This window comes from Saccopteryx leptura, chromosome 1, assembly GCF_036850995.1.
Source record: "Saccopteryx leptura isolate mSacLep1 chromosome 1, mSacLep1_pri_phased_curated, whole genome shotgun sequence".
In the NCBI taxonomy this organism is placed as follows: Eukaryota; Metazoa; Chordata; class Mammalia; order Chiroptera; family Emballonuridae; genus Saccopteryx; species Saccopteryx leptura.
In genome coordinates this window covers 373,401,301-373,422,001 of record NC_089503.1, presented here as the reverse complement: position 1 = coordinate 373,422,001, position 20,701 = coordinate 373,401,301, and the positions used below count along the sequence as shown (strand labels likewise).

Below are 20,701 nucleotides of genomic sequence, written 5' to 3'. Positions count from 1 at the left end.
CTGATCCAGTAATAAAGGCAATAAACAAACAAATAAGTTGTATATCAGGTGAGCAAAACTGCTATGTAGCAACATACAGTGGAGTCAGGGCTATAAGGAGTGTGTGAGTGTGTGTGTGTGTGTGTGTGTGTGTGCGCACACACGTGCTGCTAAGGTGGCATCATGCCCCTCTTTCTTTCAGGGTACTGAAAACCCCCTTTCCGACCCTTCCACCACCCCAACTGTCCTCACTAGCTTAGATCTCGCGTTATTGGGCTTTCCACTGGGTCCTCAGTTTTTCTTATCTGTGTTAAGCAGAACAGTCCAGGCCAACTGTGGCTCCTGCCTTCGACTGTGTGTCTCCATCTCCCAAGCAGAGTGTCCTCCATGCCCCACCATCCTAACTGCAAGAGGGCAGTAGGAGCTATCAACAACCAGAAACATTTCCACTGTGTGTAGTGTGTGAAGAATTATGAATGGCAGTTTAACCTTGTGTGTTTGGGAAGCATGCACACTTTTTGAGCATGGACAGCCTGCAGAAGGAGTTCCCGTGTATGCTCTGCAAATCCTCTGCTGGGAAAAGGACAAGGCTCTGGTGTCTTCTGAAGCGTCGCCCTCTTCCCAGCCCGGGCCCTCCATCTGCCGGCTCACAAGCAGAAAATCAGAGCTGAGAGGGATGGCTTCCCTCCCACGTACCTCACACCCTTAATAAACACTGCTGACTGGCCAATAACGCTTGTCTATTTCAGTATTTTTGTTGTTGTTGCTCTGTCAAGCACCTAGGAGGCCACCGATCATGAGAAATTTGGGGGATTCTTGTCAAAAAGGAAAGTGAGGTTCTTGCAGATGGGGCCACTGGAGGTGACTTGTTCTCTGACGAGATTCAGGACTGCTACCCCAAAACATGGCCCCTTGGCATTTTTGATATTTGCAGCTGAAGGAGTTTGAGCAAATGACAGAAACGAGAAGGTCTCTCTCTGACCTTCCCCCCCTTCTCCCCTGAAGCTGACCGTAAGACCTGCAGGTGAGAGGTGCCCTCCCTACACCCGGAGGAGAAGAGCCTCTTATTTCCGAGACAGAGAGATGCCAAGAAGAATCTGAACGGGTGTGGCGCTCTTTCCCCAGTTCACTATACCCACCAAGTGCTCCTTGTCCTACTGTAGCTTTTCTCGACTCTCTACTCTTTGTCAAACCTCGAATAAAAAGACTCAGCCTTAACTGTTTCCTCAGGCCCTCCTTTCTTTATAAAGTCTGCTGTATCGTGTAAAGCTTAGACTAAATAAATGTGTGTGCTTTTCTGCTGTCGACCAACTTTTATCAGTCTAATGTTCAGACCCTGCCAGGGACCCTTAGAGGGTGGAGGGAAACCTTTTCCTTCTTGTCCCTTCCATGCCACTGATGATCCTAGCTGTTCCACCTGTGAGGATTCTCACCATGGGAGAGACGAGACCCTGTGAGTCTCACAGGTAAGGTGCTTGATAGCCCGACAGGTGTCCACTGACCAGGACTTTCAAGGCTGTGACCTTCTTACTAGCGTCTCAGGGTGGGGACCAAATCTCTGTTTGTTTAGAAGCCCTCTTGTGTAAACTAAACTCTAGAAACTGCTGTTCTAGAGACTGCCGTCCATGTTCCACTCCACCGCGCTTCTCAGAGCCCTCACCTCTGCCCAGAATCCTCCTCGTTTTTTAACTGTATCCCATTTTTCTGACTATGTCACATCAAAAGCGTCAAGGACTCATTGCTCCCTCTTTTATGTGATTCTCTTCCAACTGTATGAATGGGAATCTTGCTTTTAAACATGGACAGGTGAGTAGCCACGTTCAAGGTACCTGACTTGAGTATGGGCAGGGATGAGCTGGGCTTGGAACCCACTGGGCTCAGAGTTGAAGAGGGGACATCAGAAACTGGGAGGTATGGGCTGCCCCGTGAGCTGGAGGAGGCATATAGTCAATAAACAGATTACCAGATTGGTGTAATGGAGGACTTCAAGTAAAATCCCCGAGTGGAAATTAAACAAATGAGGGGAAAGAGCAAGTGAATAAGAGTTGATTGTTTCTTGAGCTCAATGAAAGTAGTTTTCTGCTTATTTCCTTTTTATACAATCACTGCTAATTCTAATTATTTTTAGTAACTTCCCTTTGAACCCATTGTTTCAAAACTCAAAAGTCACTTTCAGTAAAGGTTGAATTTTGTTACGAGGCTACAGTATGGGGGGGGGGGGTCCCACTAATAAATTTTGCTGGTAAACTAAGGAAAAAAAAAAATTGTGGACTATGGAGAAATCCTAAAACATATACGTACTTAGCCCATTCCCTCTCTGTGAAGAGGAGAGTTAATGGAATTGAATCTACTTTGGGTGAATGAGGACCTCCGGATGCTTCTAGCTCTGCAGGATCATTTGTATCTCAATGCCACAGACACAGGTGGTTAAGTTTCCCTCACAGGAACGTGGTTTTGATGACCTGCAGTTATTTCTGCTCCCTGAAGCCGGGCCTTGATTCATCACTCATGGCGCTGAAGAATGTTAATTTGGCCACTTGCTGTTTTTCCCATGACTCTTTTTCTTCTGGATCTTTGGTATGAGAAATTGTGATCCTGACATGAAAAAGGTAGATCTTGTTTTAAGCAAAGGGAAGCATTAAACACCTAACATCTTTTCTTTCCATCCACTCTTCCAACTACTCCCTTGTTCAAGGAGCCTTTGGCCTTCCAGCCGCTTCCTACTTTATCTGTTGAAGAGGAAATGACAACCACAGGGATACCGTTTGGCCTCCACCACCAGGCCACACTCCAAGGCACCCATCACCTATTTCCACATTCACAGTCCTTTCTCTAAAGGCTCAGATTCAAACTGTCCCGAAATGTCGAGAAACTTGCTCAAAAGCCCACAGCTCTACAGCCCTCCAAAGAGGCAAACCCTTGACTCAAGTGTTTGCTCGGGATAACGTGACTTCCTGCTTCACAAACAGAAGTTGCAAAGGGCTGATATTGAAAGTCCCAAAGAACCTTACAAGTCACCATATTTTGACCACTGCCAGGCCCAAGTGCAACAGAATCTCATGGGGTTGGATTTTCTGAGACTACATAAATATTGAAAAATTAAAGGAGCATTCCAGTAAAGAAGGTAAGATGGTCATTCTTCCTCCCAGGAGTTTGCAAATTTTAGTGCAACTCAAGAATCACCTAAATAATTTTGGCTCAATTCCTGGCCTCACTCTCAGGGATCCTGCTCTGTGAGAGGCCTTCAGACCAGCACGAGCACTGCCTGGGAACTTGTTAGAATTTCAAATTCGTGGGCATGCCCAGATCTCTAGAATCTAAAACACTGTGGGGTAGGCCCAGTTATCAGTGTATAAATAAGCTCTCCAGAGGTGATTACGATGCACACGAAGTTTAATAACCACTGATATATATATATATGATATATCATATATATATCATATATATATATATCATATATATATCATATATCTATATATCATATATATATGGCATGATTGTTCTTTTAAAATAGGGTTCTTACTTTGAAAGACCAGCAGCTGCATCAGAAGATCTGCATACAGTTAGGAAAACCCTGGCAGAGAGATGAGCCGCTGCGGTCGCTCATGGGGAGCCTGTCCCGTCTCCAAAGTGACACAGTTATCTTCAGCTAAAACCCTTAATCATCAGGGCTTCTGCTGACACATCCAGCTCCTCTGCTCCCTCCCTCCTTCTTCTCACCTTACTCTCTCCTCTCTGAACCCTGGTGCCCTGCAAACATCGCATTCTCCAGCCTCTGCCTGGAACTGCCTCCTTCCTCCATTGTCCTGCGTCTAACTCCCAGTGTCCTTCGGGGCCCAGGCCAAGGTCACTCCCTTCAAGAAGCTGCCTTTGACTCACTCTAGTTGTGCGTACACATCCACTCCTCACTTCCCTCTGTCGAAGCACCTGCTGAACTGTGTTATGATGCTCCCTTTACGAACTCTTCCGCTCTCCTGTGACCGCCCCACTCCCGACTCTCACCCTCCAGAGCAGGACCTCGTTTGTCTACTCTTCTGTGCCCTGTACCTCGCTCCATCTCAGGCACAGGTAGGTGCTCAGTCAATGGTTGTTATGAATCAGTCCTCGAGGTGGCACATTATTAGAGGTGCGATGAGAGAAGAAGGGCATGGGCCATGACACCAGACCGCCTGGGTTCAAGTCTTAGTTCTACCAACTACTAGTTATGAATGTTCGGGCAAGTTACTTGATCTCTCTGTTCCTCAGTTTTCTCATGTATAAAATTGAGACAGTGGTATAGTTATCTCATAGAACTGTTGTTTCACGGGCCTAGAGCAGGACCCAATGCAATTGAAGCCTCAGGGCTTCGATGCTAGCAGCAGAAAGGGTCAAAGAGGGTCCCGAGCCACTTCTGCTGTTAAGAAATCATCCCTCCCCCCCTCGCATTTTTCTCCACATTTTCTTATTTCTTCTCTGGCTGCTACTATTTCTTTCTCCTTTTTCTTTGATACAGTGCTCTGTAAGTCTACAATGCCACCCACATTTATAACCTTTGGAAGTGTGTGTGTGTGTGTGTGTGTGTACATGGAGTTTGTTGGTTTAGTTTCTGAAGTTATAAACAGAACTAAGGTAATCAGGAAATAGGAAATAGAGATTAGCCAACCCCAGAATTAGAGGTCTTATTTTTGAAGTATAATTCATAACAAGAAAGAACAGCCACATGTTCTTGAAATTGTCATTTATGAAATTATTGACTACAGTGGGTCTCAAGTAAAAGAGAAAAAAAACAGATTTAGTCATTTCTAGCAGATATGAAACTTAAACACACAAGCAATGGGCAGAATTGCCTGATGAAGTAAGGTGAACTTACAGACAGCATGTAAGAAAGCAGATTATTTTTGCACAAAAGTATTTGTTTTATCAAGAGCAGCCCAAGTTTGATCTCCAGTCACATATACCATTACATTAGTAGTTTACTTACATATTGACATTTTCAAAATCTTATTTTTACCAATAAATGACGACATACTCATTTACCGGACAAATATTTTTGAGCCCCTTTTGTACAGGATACTGTTTAAGGTTCTCTAAAAACAAATCATTCACAGGTTTCTCAAACTCACAAAGTTTATTATCATGATTGTTAGTGTTGATGATACTTTTGTTGTTAATATTAATTGCTATCTCTTGTCAATAGTTAATTTCATCACTGGGTCTCTGTACTGAGTGCTTCTTAAAAAATTATTTATGTTCAATGGCATTTAATTTTCACAGTAATCTATGGACTAATTAGCTATTCAAATTTTAGAAAAGGCTTAGAAAGGTTGAGCAACTTGCCAACCCCACTTAAAAAAAAAATCTCCCCAAACCCATCTCTAACCGCCATGTTATACGGCACTCCGAGATAAGCTGTTAAGACGTAAGCAAACAAAAAGTTAAACACGTGACGATGAGAGAAATGGCACAAAGCAGTATAGGGTTCTCTTCCCAACCTGTGACCCAGAGAGGGTTGCAAATTCAGCAGGAAGAATGTCCCTGCAAACAGGAGCCCAGATGGCAAAATCATTCATCTACCAGAGGAATGCAAGGAGGGGCCCCTTAAGCCACCAGTGTAAACACTTTTCTAAACACAAACTGGCAGATATTGTCTAAATATGGTTACTTATGCATAATTAAATGTACATCAGACTTTGGAAGAAACATCTAAGGTGCTGGTTGGAAAATGTGGACCCCGCAGCCTGGCTTCCTTTCCCTGCCCCCATCCCCAGGAAGGGGAGAGCCTGGGAATCTGCATTTTGACCAGCGTTCCAGCCAATTTGTCCACTGGTGCTTTTGACCCATGCATGGTCTCTCCAGTATTTTATGTATTATTTTACTGTTCTCTGGTACTAAAATTTTACACTCATTATTACAAAAACCCAAAATAGAAATTTTAAAGGGATGAGAATTTTTCAAAATAAATAGCGGTTCATATATTTTGTCCTGTAGCCCAACGGAGGATGCGGTGTGCCGGCACCCCCCCCCCACCCCCGCCCCCGCCCCCGCCCCCAGGGTTGGGTGAGCTTCTGGCTCCGCCCTCTGAAACCCCTCCCTGCCCTGCACACTCCAGGAGACAGGAGATGGTTGAGTGCGCACTGTCTCCTCCTGGGGTCCCCACGGGTCTCCTCCAAACAACTCAGCAAATCGGCCTCTGTCTCTGTGAATTCAGAAGGTCTGCAAGTGCAGCAGTGGAGGGTTTATGCAACGCCAGCTCCAGGGTGAAGTGGCGACCTTGGCAAAATATTAGTTCTGCTCCGCCATGGCAACCCTGCTTCAGGTGCCCGAGAATACAATGTCATTGATGACGCATTCAGAAATTCTCCCTGAGCGGAAATATAAACTCACTGTGAAGTCAGAGTTGCCATTTCTTTTGGCTTTTAAATGGGGATTGAAAACTAAAATAGGAAGTGTTGAGAATTGTGATTTTGGTTTTGAGTTGAAGGTATTGTTAGTATTCTAAATGTGAGTAGTTTAAATTATATTAAAATTTAAAAAGTACTAATATATGTATCTATCCCTATACAGTAAGGATTTGATTTAAGCTCAGGGATAAGTTCACCAAAATGTCTGTTTGTTAAATGACAGTTATATTACCCCTACACTCTTTATTAAACACTTATTAAAAACTTAATGTGCCAAGTTCTAAGCTAGGGGCTAGAAATACAGAGAAGAATAAGATGGCAACCGTGTAACCCAGGAAAGAAGTGGCTGTGAACAATTACTGAGAATGCAAATACAAAGGGCACCATGCCAGAGGCTGGTTCAAGTGCTGTGAGGTCACCTAGGTGAGAGATCAGTTCTGCACAGGGACGGGGAGGTGTGAAAGAAGGAACTCATTTGAAGGCATTAAAATGGGCTTTGGAGGCCCTGGCCAATCAGCTCAATGGTAGAGCATTAGCCTGGCATGTGGATGTCTTATATTTGATTTCCAGTCACGACACACAGGAGAAGCCATCGTTTGCTTCTATACCCCTTCCCGCTCCCCCTTCTTTCTCTCTCTCTCTCTCTTCCCCTCCCAAAGCCATGGCTCGATTGGTTCAAGCACATCAGCCCTCCACCTCAGGCGCTAAAAAAAAAAGTAGCTTGGTTACGAGCATGGCTTCAGATGGGCAGAGCATCGGCCCCACATGGGGGTCACTGGCTGATCCCAATCGGGGCACATGTGGGAGTTCATCTATCTCCCCTCCTCTCACTTAAAAAAGAAAAGTAAGAATGCTCTAAGAGAATCAGTAGCTTCCTTGTCAGAAAGGGGAGAAAAGAGACCTCTAGATGGAGAAGTGACCTGTGGCAGGCAAGCGGGTATACATGGAGAAGAGAAGGTGGTCCGGGTCATGGCCATCAGGAAGTTAAGGGGACAGCAGATGGAAAAGAGCCTGCAAAGAAAACTGAGAAGGTGCGGCCAGAGGGTAGGAGGGAAACCGGAAACCGGGGACACTGTGGTGTCCCCGAAGGCAGGGGCAAGAGAAGAGGAGGTAAGCAGTCAACAATATCAAATGCTGTAGATGGTAGAGATGGCTTCGGGCACACAGAGATCATCAAGAAGTTTGCCAAGAGCATTCACTAAGGTGCATGGCAGGGTCGGGGTGGGGCAGACAGGGAAACAAAACAGCATGGTTTGCAGGGTGCATGGTTAGTGATGGCATGAAGACACAAATATCCATAATTATTTCAAGAATTTCTTGGTGAGGAGGAAGAGTAACTGCGAGGCTGGGAAAGAGCTGCTGTTCCTGTTGTTTGGGATGAGAAGGACGTACACAGAATTAGGTGATAATGGGACAGAGCCAATCAGAAAGGAGAGGTGAGGCCATTGGGCCATTGGGAGTGAGCGAGCAGGTGGGTGCTGAGCTCTGGATGCAGAGCAGGGCTGTCCCTTCCCCGGAGACAGGGACGGGGGAGAGAGGTGGGTATTGAGGCAGATCCTTTCTTGGAGTTGGGGGTGTGAGACCAAGAGAGCTCTTTCCTCTGAGAAGGCAAAACAGTCTCATGAGACGAGGGTTGTGTGCATGTGTGCACACATATGTCCATGTGCATGCATGCACTTGGCCACACTAATGTTTGCACATTTGAGGACAGTGAAGACACCATGGAAACGTCTCTGGATATAATTAGTCTCCAGCTGGGTGGGGTTCCTGTGCCTCTTCCGATCTTCCTGAGATTAAAGTGCACAGTTATCTGGCATCTTTGCATTCTTGTTTACAATGCATGCGAGCATGTGTGTGTGTTTATGTAAACCTATCATATGCTCTGAGTTTCTTGCAGGCTCCCCCTCAACGCCTAGCAGAGCATACGTAGCATACACTCAATAAATAACTTCGTTGACTGAAAGATCTTTCAACTCATCATGTTCTGGCTTAGACAATAAAAGCAGACTCCACTGGGGAAAAGCAACTGTCATTCTAGGCATGTCCTGCCCTGGGGACAGGGAACCGGAACTGGATCAGCAATTTTGGTAGGAAAGCATATTATGGTAAAGAATATAGAAATTTTACCTGGTCTGAACAGTGATGGGGTGCATGTTATGATATTGAACGTATGCTCTATTATCTATTTCCTCACCACACGTGCGCGCGCTCACAGACAGGCACACATAGACGCAAAGCTGCTGGCGCACACACACGACCCAAGTCCGAAATCCTTCTACTCCTTAGAGGCCAGATGTACGATTTTTGTGCAATGTGGGGATGGACCCAGGAGCGCTGGACAGGAGAAAGGGTTAACTAAGGATCCCTAGTAAAGCTTCCACTTGTTCTCTGCAGAGGAACAAAGAGAGGAAGCGCAGTCCTTGTGGAAGGAAATTCCCAGGCCCCACTTCGGACATTCGCAACCTGCCCTGTGAACCCCTGAGGGGTATCTGATGATAAACACTTGCAAACAAAACAGTCTTTAAAAGCAATTTTACTAACATTCATGCATTTTCACCAAAGGGCTAGAGCACCTTTCCTGCACGTGTGGCCTTGGAGGAGACTTGGACATCCACCTGCAGGCCGAGCTCAGCAGTCCTGTCCCGGTTCAGGGGCGGCGTCTGGACGTGCCAGTCCCCTTGCTTCTTGGGTCTCTGACTGTGCAGGAACCCCCGGCTCACGTGGGGCTGCAGATTGCAGACCCCTCACCCCGCGGATGGAGACGGCTGCGCGCACCTTCTGTAAGGATTCCTAGACATGACCTGCAGCTTTGTAATCTTGAATAACAATGCAGTGACCTTCCCCAGGAGTGGGAAGGCTTGACCAAGGTGTGACGAGGTCTGCTAATAAAGTGTGCTAGTTAAGTAACAAATTAAGCTTCTCTCTCTGAAGTGGCAAACACATGCACACGCGCGAGCACACACACACACACACACACACACACACACACACACACTCCCCAAAACAAAAACAACAATAAAACTCTGTGCAGTCTGGGTGAATATTTTCACAGAAATTTCTCATAAGGAACCCAAAGCATTTTAGAACCAACATTTAAAATCTTCAGCAGAAATCTAGTGTGAGTTATTTTACTTGGTAATGTACCTTATTTATGCCCAAACTAATTAGGATGTGAGGTTGGTTGTGCCCATGCTGTAGATAAATAAATCAAGGATCAGAAACTGGCCTAGAAAACATTAATAGCAAAGATCAGGGTGATTGAGGCGTCTTATAGCTGCTCATGGGAGTGTGGTGTGTGTGCACATGGTGTGTATGTATGATGTGTGTACAGTGTGCTGTGTGTGGTGTGTGTATGGTATATGTCATGTGAGTGATATGTGTGGCGTGTGTGGTATGTGTGGTGTGTGTGTGTGTGTGTGTGTGTGTGTGTGTGTGTGTGGTGTGTCGGGGCTGTATGCACGTACATGCATGCTTTTATTACTATACAATGCTTAACCACCCTTTACTAATTACAGTCTATTCCAGGATCTTCAGATGAAATGCCCATTTCTGGGCTGGACCAGGATCCACTTCACAGCACGGGTGAACATTAGATCCTCAACTACCAATAGAAAGCTGAACCTTTATATCTGAAATGCCATCGTGGGTCTCTGGGATATTTTTAGAAGAAATAATCATACATGTTCACTCATTTGCATCTGCCCAGAGCTGGTAGGTGACCTCCATCTTGACCCCACACTCAGGACCATGCAGACTGAGGGAATGACAGGTTCCAGATTTCAGTCTAGGTGGGGTCCCCATGAGCCTTCCCCTCAGACCTCCTCCTGCCCTTTGTACCGTAACAATGCCCGGAAACACAGGCTTGTTAGAGGAAATTCCCAGGGCCGTAGTTTGCTATGCTGGGCAGGCTGGTGCACACCTAAAAATAAACATGCTGGTCTGCGTGGCTTTCTATGATTCTGCCCTGCACAGTGGATTATGTTTCAAAGGGAGGGGTTTTTAAAAATGTTTTTAAGAAAGCAAGCGTAGGTAAACATGAAGAATAAAATATGCCATGGTTTTCTTCCAATTTGACAAAATGTCCCATTAGCTGACACCCATTTCTTTGAAAGGGCTTCTGCACTTTTTTGGCCGTAGGATTTCAAAACAAGTTTCAAGAAAACAAAGGCACGCTGAAATGCTGCCCAAGCTACTGCAGAAAGATGTGAGCATTCAAAACCACAAGGCCAGCCGGTTCTTCCTAGTGCAGGAAGAGTAAAGTATTAGCAAAGGACCCCAGAGCAGCCTGGAGCAGGGGGTGATGTGTGTGGGACCCACTGTAACAAAATTCTCCCTTCCCTAAGTCTCCAGGTCCGTAGCTGGCAGAAAGGATGTTACTATTTTTTTTAAGTGAGAGGAGGGCAGAGAAAGAAACTCCCGCATACACCCCAGCCAGGATCCACCCGGAAACCCCGTCTGGGGCTGATATTCAAGTCAATCGAGCTATCCTCAGTGCCCAGGGCTGACATTCAGACCAATCAAGCCTCTTGCTGCAGGAGGGGAAGGGGGAGAAAAGGGGGTGAGGGAGGGGGAGAGAAGCAGATGGTCACTTATCTTGTGTGCCCTGACTGAAATCAAACCTGGGCAGTCCATACACTGGACCGACACTCTATCCACTGAGCCAACCAGCCAGGGTTGAGGCTATTATTAATGTGGCTCATTTAATAGAAAAGGAAAGGCAGATGAACAGTGGCTGATGATGAACTTGACTCAGAGCAGGTAGACAGCTCCAACCAATTCTCTCCTCAAAACAGCAAACATCTCACTCACCGTCCTTGCAATTTAGAAGATGGTAGAACCATATATTTTGCATTTTTTAAAACTGGGTTTTTGAATGGCTAAGAATACATAGGCCTATAGTAGTGTTTCCATGTTATAGATAGAACAGAAATCAGGGACATAGCTCTGAGTCTTGCTGCTACTTGCCTGACCCTAGTTTGGCTGAAAATGTGTCAAATTGTGGCCATTTTCTTTCTAATAAGAATGTGTTTGCAGCACAGCAAGTAACCCACAATCTAGTTAAAGGGTAACCTAAGAAGAGTGGTTTGGAGCGAACTTTTCCTGCCTCATTGTTCCCATTTCTTCTTTGCTTTTTCCTGGAAGTCCAGGCTAACTCTATTGTTGTTGCAAAAGACCCTGATTTTAAAATAGTCAAAGCAGATAGGCAGGGCTAGTTAGTAAAAAAAAAAAAAAAGGCAGCTATGGTCACTCTTCAGCCTGATTTTTTTTTTTTTTTTTTGCAGACCTTCATTTGGTGGCTTGGATCGGGGGCCTGACATCACAGGATTCTCATGACTTTGAGCGGGAAGGACCTGAGGTCACCACCCGGGCCCCACCCAGGGTGGGCATCCCTCTGGGAACACCCGGCCATGCTCTTCAGGGTGCTGGCTCACCGCCCAGGACAGGACGTCCACCACAGCACAAGGCAATTTTAGACCATTCTGATGGTGGGTAAATTCTTCCGCACATCGAGCTAAAACCTGTTACCCTATAATTTCCATTCATCAATGCTCTGTTGACCTCTTTCCCCACAGAGAGCAATCTTGAAATACTCGAGGGAGCCTTCGCGTGCCACCAGACTGCCTTCTCGCTTCAAGCGTCTCCTGGTTCCCTCCAACTATTCTGACAATTTTCTCATTTTCACCATCTCAGCCAGCCTCTTCTTTTAAGATCTGATGTACTTCTTGAGACAACATATTAACTACTTTAACTAATTAATCTTTTCTATAACCTTGTGAGCTAAATATTAGCTGCATTTCCAGAAAGAAAAAACAACAACAACTAAGACTTGGCAAGATACAATTACTTATTCAAAGAAGTGGCAGATAGGGGGTTCAAAACCAGGTCTGCCTCTTTCTAGCCCATCACAAGATTCTGATTAAAAAAGAAATGTTATTTGGCCCTGGCCAGTTGGCTCAGTGGATAGAGTGTCGGCCTGGCATGTGGATGTCCTGGGTTCAACTCCCAGTCAGAGCACACAGGAGAAGCGATCATCTGCTTTTCTCCCCCTCCCTCTCTCTGTTCTCTCCCTCTTTCTCACCTGAAGCCAGTAGCTTGATTGCTTCAAGCATTGGCCCAGGTGCTGAGGATAACTAGTTGTTCTGAATGGCAGCCTCAGGCACTAAAAATAGCTTGGTTGATTTAGCATTGGCTCCAGTCAGAGGTTTCCAGGTGGATCCCAGTTGGGGCACATGTAGGAGTCTGTCTCACTATCTCTGCTCCTCTTAATTCAAAAATAAAACATAAAAAAATAATAATGATAAATGTTGAACCAGGTGTAACCAAGGTTGATCTCAGATACATTTTGAGATTTGTATGGCTGCTAGAAACCTCCCATACATATTAACTTTGTTTATTTTTTTATTAACAAGAGAGAAGGACAGACAAGGACAGACAGACAGGAAGGCAGAGAGAGACGAGAAGCATCAACTCATAGTTGCAGCACCTTAGTTGTTCATTGTTTGCTTTCTCAGATATGCTTTGCCTTGACTGGGAGGCTCCAGCCAAGCCAGTGACCCTTTGCTCAAGCCAGTGACTTTGGGCTCAAGCCAACAACCTTGGGTTCAAGCCAGTGACCTTTGGGCTCAAGCCAGAGACCACAAGGTCATGTCTATGATCCCACACTCAAGCTGGCAACCCTTCTCTTATGCTGGTGAGCCCATGTTCAGGTCGGATTAGCCTGTGCACAAGTCTGTAACCTTGGGGTTTCAAATCTGGGTCTTCAGTGTCCCAGGTTGTCACTCTATCCACTGCACCCCCTCCTGGTCAGGCATGTTAACATTCTTTTTGCTGCTACAATTATGCTACTAATAGAGGTTAATGGGTTTTTCAATTTTTATTGGGGTATAAATAACATATAACATACTATTAGTTTCAGGTGTTCAATGTAATGATTCAATAGTTGTATACAGTGGGAAGTGATCATTGCGGTAAGTCTAGTTACCATACAAAATTATAGAATTCCTTTTGTGTGTGTGCTGATGAGAACTTTCAAGAGTTTCTCCCAGCAGCTTTCAACTCTGCATTACAATATTACTGCCTGCAGTCGCCGTGCTGTGCATGACATACCCATGACTTACTGTTTTATAACTGAAAGTAATTCCTCTGACCCCGTCCCCCACTTCTCCCAACCCTCAAGCCCTCTTCCCTCTAGCAGTCACTCCTATGTTCTCTGTATCTTTGAGCTTTGTTTTTTTTCGTTTAGATTCCACAAATTAGTGACATCATATAGTATTTGTCTGTCTCTGTCTGACTTATTTCATTTAGCACAATCCCCTCAAGGAATCCATGTTGTCGCAAATGGCAAGCTTGCATTCTTCTTTATGGCTGAGTCATATTCCGTTGTATAAATGTACACATCCTCCTATCCTTCCTCTGTGGAGCGACACCGAGGTTGCTTCTGCATCTTGGCTATTATAAATAATATTTATATAAATGAACATAAGAATGCATACATCTTTTGGAAGAAGCTTTTCCCTTTTCTTTGGATAAATACCTAGTAATAGTAGACTTGCTAGGTCATACGCTGGCTTTATTTTTAGTTGTTTTAGGAGCCTTTATACTGTTTTCCAAAGTGGCTGCACCAATTTACATCCCCACCAACAGTGCACCCGTGTTCCTTTTTCTCCACTTCTTCGCCAGCACGTGACCTCTTACCTTTCTGATAAAAGCCAGAAATTAGCCCTGGCCGGTTGGCTCAGTGGTAGAGCGTCGGCGTGGCGTGCGGGGGACCCGGGTTTGATTCCCGGCCAGGGCACAGAGGAGAAGCGCCCATTTGCTTCTCCACCCCTCCCCCTCTCCTTCCTCTCTGTCTCTCTCTTCCCCTCCCGCAGCCGAGGCTCCATTGGAGCAAAGATGGCCCAGGCACTGGGGATGGCTCCTTGGCCTCTGCCCCAGGCACTAGAGTGGCTCTGGTCAAGGCAGAGCGACGCCCCAGAGGGGCAGAGCATCGCCCCTTGGTGGGCAGAGCGTCGCCCCTGGTGGGTGTGCCGGGTGGATCCCGGTCGGGCGCATGCGGGAGTCTGTCTGTCTCTCCCCGTTTCCAGCTTCAGAAAAATACAAAAAAAAAAAAAAAAAGCCAGAAATTAATGTTCATTTGAGCAGTTAGGAAGTGACCAAAAAAACAAACAAACAAAAAAAAAACACCCTGTTCTGGCTGCTGAAGGGCAAATATCGACAAGGTAGGTGTGCAGAAGGTACGGAAGTCAAGAGAACCGTGAGGAACAGGAAGCAAGAAGGAATTCAGAAGGTCCAGGGGGCAGGTTGTTATGGAAACCTCAGGGGACAGGGGAGCTCGATAGCAGTGCTCAGAGCGTGCCTGCGCAGCGTGCTGGAGCCTGAGCCCCATGGTCATGTCTACAGTGTACATAGAAAATATCTGTTTTCTCCCGGCTAACTATGCACCTGAGCGGAGTGCCCAGGCTGGGGACAAAGGATGCTATGCCCTGCCTGAACATCTCATTCTTAACAAATCTGGTGAAGCCACACATCTTTGAGGTAGTCAGAAAGAGAGTCCTCGCAGCTCTGCCACAGTGAGGGTCAGCTCTGCCTCTCTGTCCACAGGCTTCTAGATTTTTCCTGCACTACGTGGTAGAGCTACTTGCTTCCTTTCTCCTGGCTGCGTCCCAAAAGCAGAGCTCGCCTGGGGATGACACTGCTCCGTCCTCAGCTGCCCCACTGCAAAGCAGCTCCACTCCTGATAGTGATAGCTCCACTCCTGTCATCGTATCCCTAGCCAAGTGAATTAACGTAAGCCGCAGGGCACTCCGCCTAGGAGCCACTGCCACCCGGTGCTGGACGGGCGGAAGGCCCCGAAGGACAGTGGTCACGTCCATGGCAGGGCACATGGCGCGGTGGTAAAATGACTCCCTTAAGATCTCTTTGCCAGTTTGACTCAGAGAACTCCAGAACAATGTCCTTCAGATAATCACACGGCCCGACAGAAGGTGAGTGCGGTGGCTCCCAGGCCACCCCTCCTCTGCGCCCTCCTCACGTCAGGGGCTCCTGGAGCTCTGTGTCATGCTCACCGCTTGAGAAGAATCAAGGTTTAGAAGAGGGAGATGGACTCCCCCAAGTTCACATGGCCAATGAGTTACGGGTGCAGGACTCAGTCAGGACCCCAAAGCACAGCAGCGGGCTCTTCACTAAACGCACTTCGAGCTCCTGATGTCTGAACGTGGATGGGCCAACATGTATTAGAGATCAGACTTCCTTCAGTTTTATCTAAAGGTGTTTAGGGACAAGCAGGACAGAGGGTGAGAGAAGGTATGTCTTGTCTATGTGAACTTGCAGGGAGGCAGGACTCACACCTGTGTCGTTTGTCATCGTATCCCTAGCACATAGCACAGAACACGGTGTGGGAAGGTATGTGTTTACTAAAAAATGCATGTCTCTGACATGGAGAGGTGGAGAATGAGGAGCAGTAATAGAGAAACACCTTCTGGGAGAGGTTTCCATCGAGACAGAGAGAGATCGATTCTAAAAGTCATTTCACAAGAAGGTACTCAAAACATTTGGTGAAAGACAAATGAATCTAGCAAAGTCTCATAAAGGAGAGTGTGAGAAAAGGTTATAGGAATTGGCCATCTTCCTTGGAATGCTTCAAACTGTGGTTCTCAATCTGGTAATACACTTGGGTTCTTCAGACGGTGGATCCATTCATTTGTTCATTCATTCGTTCATAGATTCAATAAATGTTGATTGAGCACAGACTGTGCACCTGGCATTATCTCAAGTGCTATGGATTCAGAGACCAAAGACTGATAACTTCACAAGGGTGGAAACAAATGGAGCAACCAGCATTTGAAGTGCTAATAGCGATGCCAGAGCATTTCACGAAGTGCCATAAACTCACTGACCGGAGGGACCCTCAGTGTGAGGCGGGCTGGGTGAGGGGTGAGAATGGGGAAGAGATCGCGCCGCAGTGGGCAGCTGGGTGGAGAAGATGATCGGCAGGAGCCTGGACAGCACACAGAGATGGAGGTGGGCACAGAGCTACGTCCTGGAGAGACGGGAGGTAGTCAGTGCAGCCAGAAACTCAGGTGGAGAGAGGTGAAGTCAGGGCGACAAGGAGCGGACCTTGAGGGTCTGGTTTACTTGCCTGATGTTGGAGTTTCTCAAAGTTTAATGGGCAGATGGATCACCCAGGGACCTGGTTAGAATGCAGATTCAGGAAGTCTGAGGAGGGGATGGAGAATCTGCAGCTCGGATAGCTCCCAAGTGACGCCTGATGCAGCTGGTTCCAGTCCGCCCTTTAGGCAGCAAGGCCGCGAGCAGAGGTGGAAACAGTGCACTGAGGACAGGGACACGATCAGAACTGCATTTTCCCAAGGACCCTGTTGCAGGACATGGGGGAATCACACAGAGGGAGACTGTGCTGAGGCCACTTACAGGAGCAGCAGGAAGTGTTGAGCACCTGAACTAAACGGGCAAAGGGAGGACGGTCTATGTTCAATAAACAAGTGTGAATCGGCCAACATTCTGTGAAGTTGCTATGAACTATTTCTCCCAGAGGAGAGACTGATTGAGAAGACAACAATTAAACAAACAAACAAAAAACCCGTAAGAGACACACACAAAGAAAAAACTTCATAAAAATATGTAATGTTATTCGAACGTCTTGACCCCACTCCAGGGAGTTGACACATTATCTTGAGCCCGAATAGTGACCTCGCTAACCCAGCTCTGGGTTGAGCGCCATCCCTGCAGACAATGATCAGAGCAGAGTAAATAAAATCAATCTTCTCAGATACCACTTGATATGTGTTGTCACCACGTGCATTTAATTTCAGGAAACTTCAGGAAGAGCAATTGTTTCATAGCTAATTCTGAAAAGTGACATGGAAGTCCACCGTATCCTGAGCAGAGTGCCCGTTCGTTTATTTATAACTCAAAGGTATCCTGAATTAGAAATACCTATTTCTATCCCTTTTAGAAAATCCTCTGTTGGTTCGAGTATATCTTTAACTGACAGGAAAAAAAAAACTCAAAAAGGAGTAAAAAAAAAAAAAAATTCAAGGGAGGGATCTACACTGTTGATAAGAAAAGGTGGGTAGTAAACTTTTTCCCCCATATTCAGAAACAGACAAGCAACTTCTAGTGAGCTTTGCCCTCCAAAGAGAATACTAGTCAGCTTCATGTTCTATTTACTATGCTGGTTGACATTCCTTATCCAAAGACGTACAAACTCAAAGAAACCCAGATGTCATCTCCCCTCTCACTATTTTCCTCACAATCTCGTAAATCAGTAAATCTCAATAAGACACAGGCTGAAACATGCAGCCAACGCGGAAAGCCATGTGGACAGACACATCTGCTTCAGAACAGCTCAAGTCACTTCCAACAAGACACAGCAGAATAATGTAGGGACCTACCTTTCTCCTCTGTGGTTTGCAGGCTCCTGAAATCGAACCCTGTCCTGGAGATCTTCCTAAGGTCCCTCTTCTGGGAGATGGAATTTAAGGGCCCCCCATTCAATCACACAGCCACGGGGATGGTAGGGTTTCACAGAACCAGACTGCAGGTCTCAGGGCTCCCACAGACCTCAGGGAGCAGAGGTGAACTGTTTTCTGTTCTCTGCTGCAGGAAAAGCTGGGACACCCAGCGCGGCTGGAGGTGGGGGCGGAGGCTGGGGGAAGGGAAGTGATATGGGAACCGTGGACCGTCATAAATAAGAGATCCTCTCCACATGATTTCCTGTATTTGGTGCCTGTTGCCTCTCTCCGGGCTCCCTAGGGGAAATAAGAAATTTAAACTTGTCCTTTGGCCACTATAAAGAAGAGAATAAACATGCTAAGAACCATGAAAATGAGAATGAGCAGGGTGGCCAGCGGGAAGCAGACCAGCCAGCCAGCTCCACCTTTCCCCCAGTGCTTTCTTTCTGAAGTTCTTCTAAAGTGTTTAACCTGCAAAAGTCAAGAGCTCCCTCATCCTCTTTCTCTGAGCTGAAGAATTGGCTGGCCACTGTCCAGGTGTCCCGCCACAGAGGTGCTGGAGAGAGGCAAGTCAGAACAGGTCTGAGAAATTCTGTTTGCCAGCGTGGGGCAGGACCCTCTGGGTCCTGTCTTTGGCACCGCTGATGACCTGTGTGTAATCTTGGATCAGCTCTTAAAGTCATCAGGCCATTTTACCCTAGGGTTTAAAGAATTACCTTCAGGCTACCATCTATAGATTGCCGGAAGCAGGACCCCCTATGTAATTTGTGGGGTTCAGTGCAAAATGAAGAACACAAGGTCACTCATTCAGACATTAAGGATTTCAAGATGGTGACCCCAGAACATGAAAATCAGGAGTTGGGGACCCTTCTTCCTCATAGGGGACTATATGCAACTGTACAATTTGTATATCCACGAAGCCCATCCTGGCTAGGGTAAGGAGGGTGGAACTGTGGGTGTGTTGGTTTTAACCCGCTGAGGTGTCAGGAGGTCTGGACTATTGTCATTTTGTTCTGCTGGGGTGCGGCCATCTCCTGAACAGCAGTGCGTTCTCCAGCTGATGGAATGCTGGGTTGGAGGTGTGAGCAGGCGCAGGCCCCAGCCAGATCACTGACTTAAAATCACGCCAGCTGCATTGACTAAGGATCTTCTCCCCCCAGCCCACCCCCTCCCTGCACTGGAGCTGACTAGGCAGTGGAGCCCGGGACCCTGAAAGGACACACCTGGAAAGCTGGTGAATATTCTATTGAGATCTTCCCAAGGGACTGCCCCTAAAACCCCCACCCTTAAAAGCCCTTAGGATGGAGGACCCAGTGTGCCTCCCTTCCATGTGCCTCCCCACCCTCCTTGCAGATAAATTGATAAGGAAATTGACAGATCAATGGATAAGGCAAATCTGGTATATGCATATAATGGCGTATTGTTCACACTTAAAAAAAGCAGGAAATTCTGCTGTATGTGACAACATGAGTGAAGCTTCAGGACCTTACACTAAGAGAAACAAGCCAGTCCTTCTCGCTTTCTCCTAAGCTCCCCCTCCTTTTCCTCTGTAACTCGTTTCCTATAGCTCATTTCTCCTACCTCCGTGGCTTCCTATGTAAACTTTACCTTGCAAAAGAAAAAATCATACCTACAGTCTGCTTGCAGATTTTCCACTCATCTTCAATATATTCTCCTCCCCACAGGACAATCGCTGTCCAATGCAATCATCACGACAGGATTCGCATGCTGGAACACTTCCCGTAGCTAAGAATCAAGGCCAAACCCTTGGACGTGGCTTCCAGCCCCTTCAGGACCTGGCACTGGCTTTGGACTCCCACTTTACCTTGAAGCCCACCTCCACCCGCTCTCCCCTCACCCCCCTTCTCCTTCTCTCTGTCCCCACCTTTCTCACTCCTGGGAAAGGTTCTGTGAGCAGTGCCCTCCCTCAGCCCCCAAACCTCCAAACCTCGCATCCTCCAGAAAATACTTTTCAGATTCCTGGGCCCCTTTGGTGTTGCTCCTCAGCAAGGCATGCTTATCTCTCTCTCTTTTAACACTCATTAACTCAAAGCAGTGGAAACCAGCTCACTGTCCTCATCACCTTTGGGGCTAGAAACTCCCAACACTCATGGACCTTGTCTGTTTCAACATGAGGTCCCCTAGGTCTAGGACCCAGGAGCGTGTGGTTGGTATAAGGTGAGCGTTAGTAGCAGGGACATTAATTACAGTTATCCCCTGTGAGAGGAAACGTATCTCCTGAAAGGGGAAAACATGTGACTCCAAGAAAAACGTAAGATTGTTGGTAAAGTTTACAGTTTAAACTCTGGCAGGCAGTAAAGCAATTACACCGACAATATTGCAAATGATTCTTATCCATAGAGACACAAATGAAATTTCCCCAGTGGAGATATACCATTGATTTCCACCCTGTAGCAATGATTATCCCGAACAGTACATTTCAGTGCTCTGTATGATATTAGACTATATATTTGCATATTAACAAAAACTACAAAGCATTGTTAAGGGAAATTGAAAAAGATACAATGAGATGGAAAAATATTCCTTGTTCTTGGATAGGAAGAATAAATATAATCAAAATGGCCATATTACCCAAAGCAATTTATAAATTTAATGCAATTTCCATCAAAATTATTATGACATTCTTTAAAGAAATGGAACAAAAAATCATCAGATTTATATGGAACTATAAAAAACCCCGAATAGCCAAAGCAATCCTAAGGAAAAGGAATGAAGCTGGGGGCATTACAATACCTGACTTCAAACTCTATTATAGGGCCACGACAATCAAAACAGCATGGTATTGGCAGAAAAATAGACACTCAGACCAATGGAACAGAATAGAAAGTCCAGAAATAAAACCACATATAT

The 20,701-nt window shown here is 46.2% G+C and overlaps 1 protein-coding gene across 2 annotated transcripts in view; it reads right to left on the bottom strand.

Moving 5' to 3' along the window:
* Nucleotides 1-19,576, bottom strand: part of ADGRF5 (adhesion G protein-coupled receptor F5) — a 110,225-nt gene extending 90,649 nt beyond the window's left edge. Inside the window, exons 1-2 of one of the 2 annotated variants that reach the window (XM_066359248.1) lie at nucleotides 19,461-19,576; nucleotides 17,771-18,127 (exon numbers count right to left, since the gene is read on the bottom strand). The gene's annotated coding sequence lies outside the window, so the exon portion shown is untranslated. The remainder of the gene's footprint in view (nucleotides 1-17,770; nucleotides 18,128-19,460) is intronic. The other variant, XM_066359247.1, reaches the window with a different exon arrangement.
* Between the last annotated feature and the right edge of the window lie 1,125 nt (nucleotides 19,577-20,701).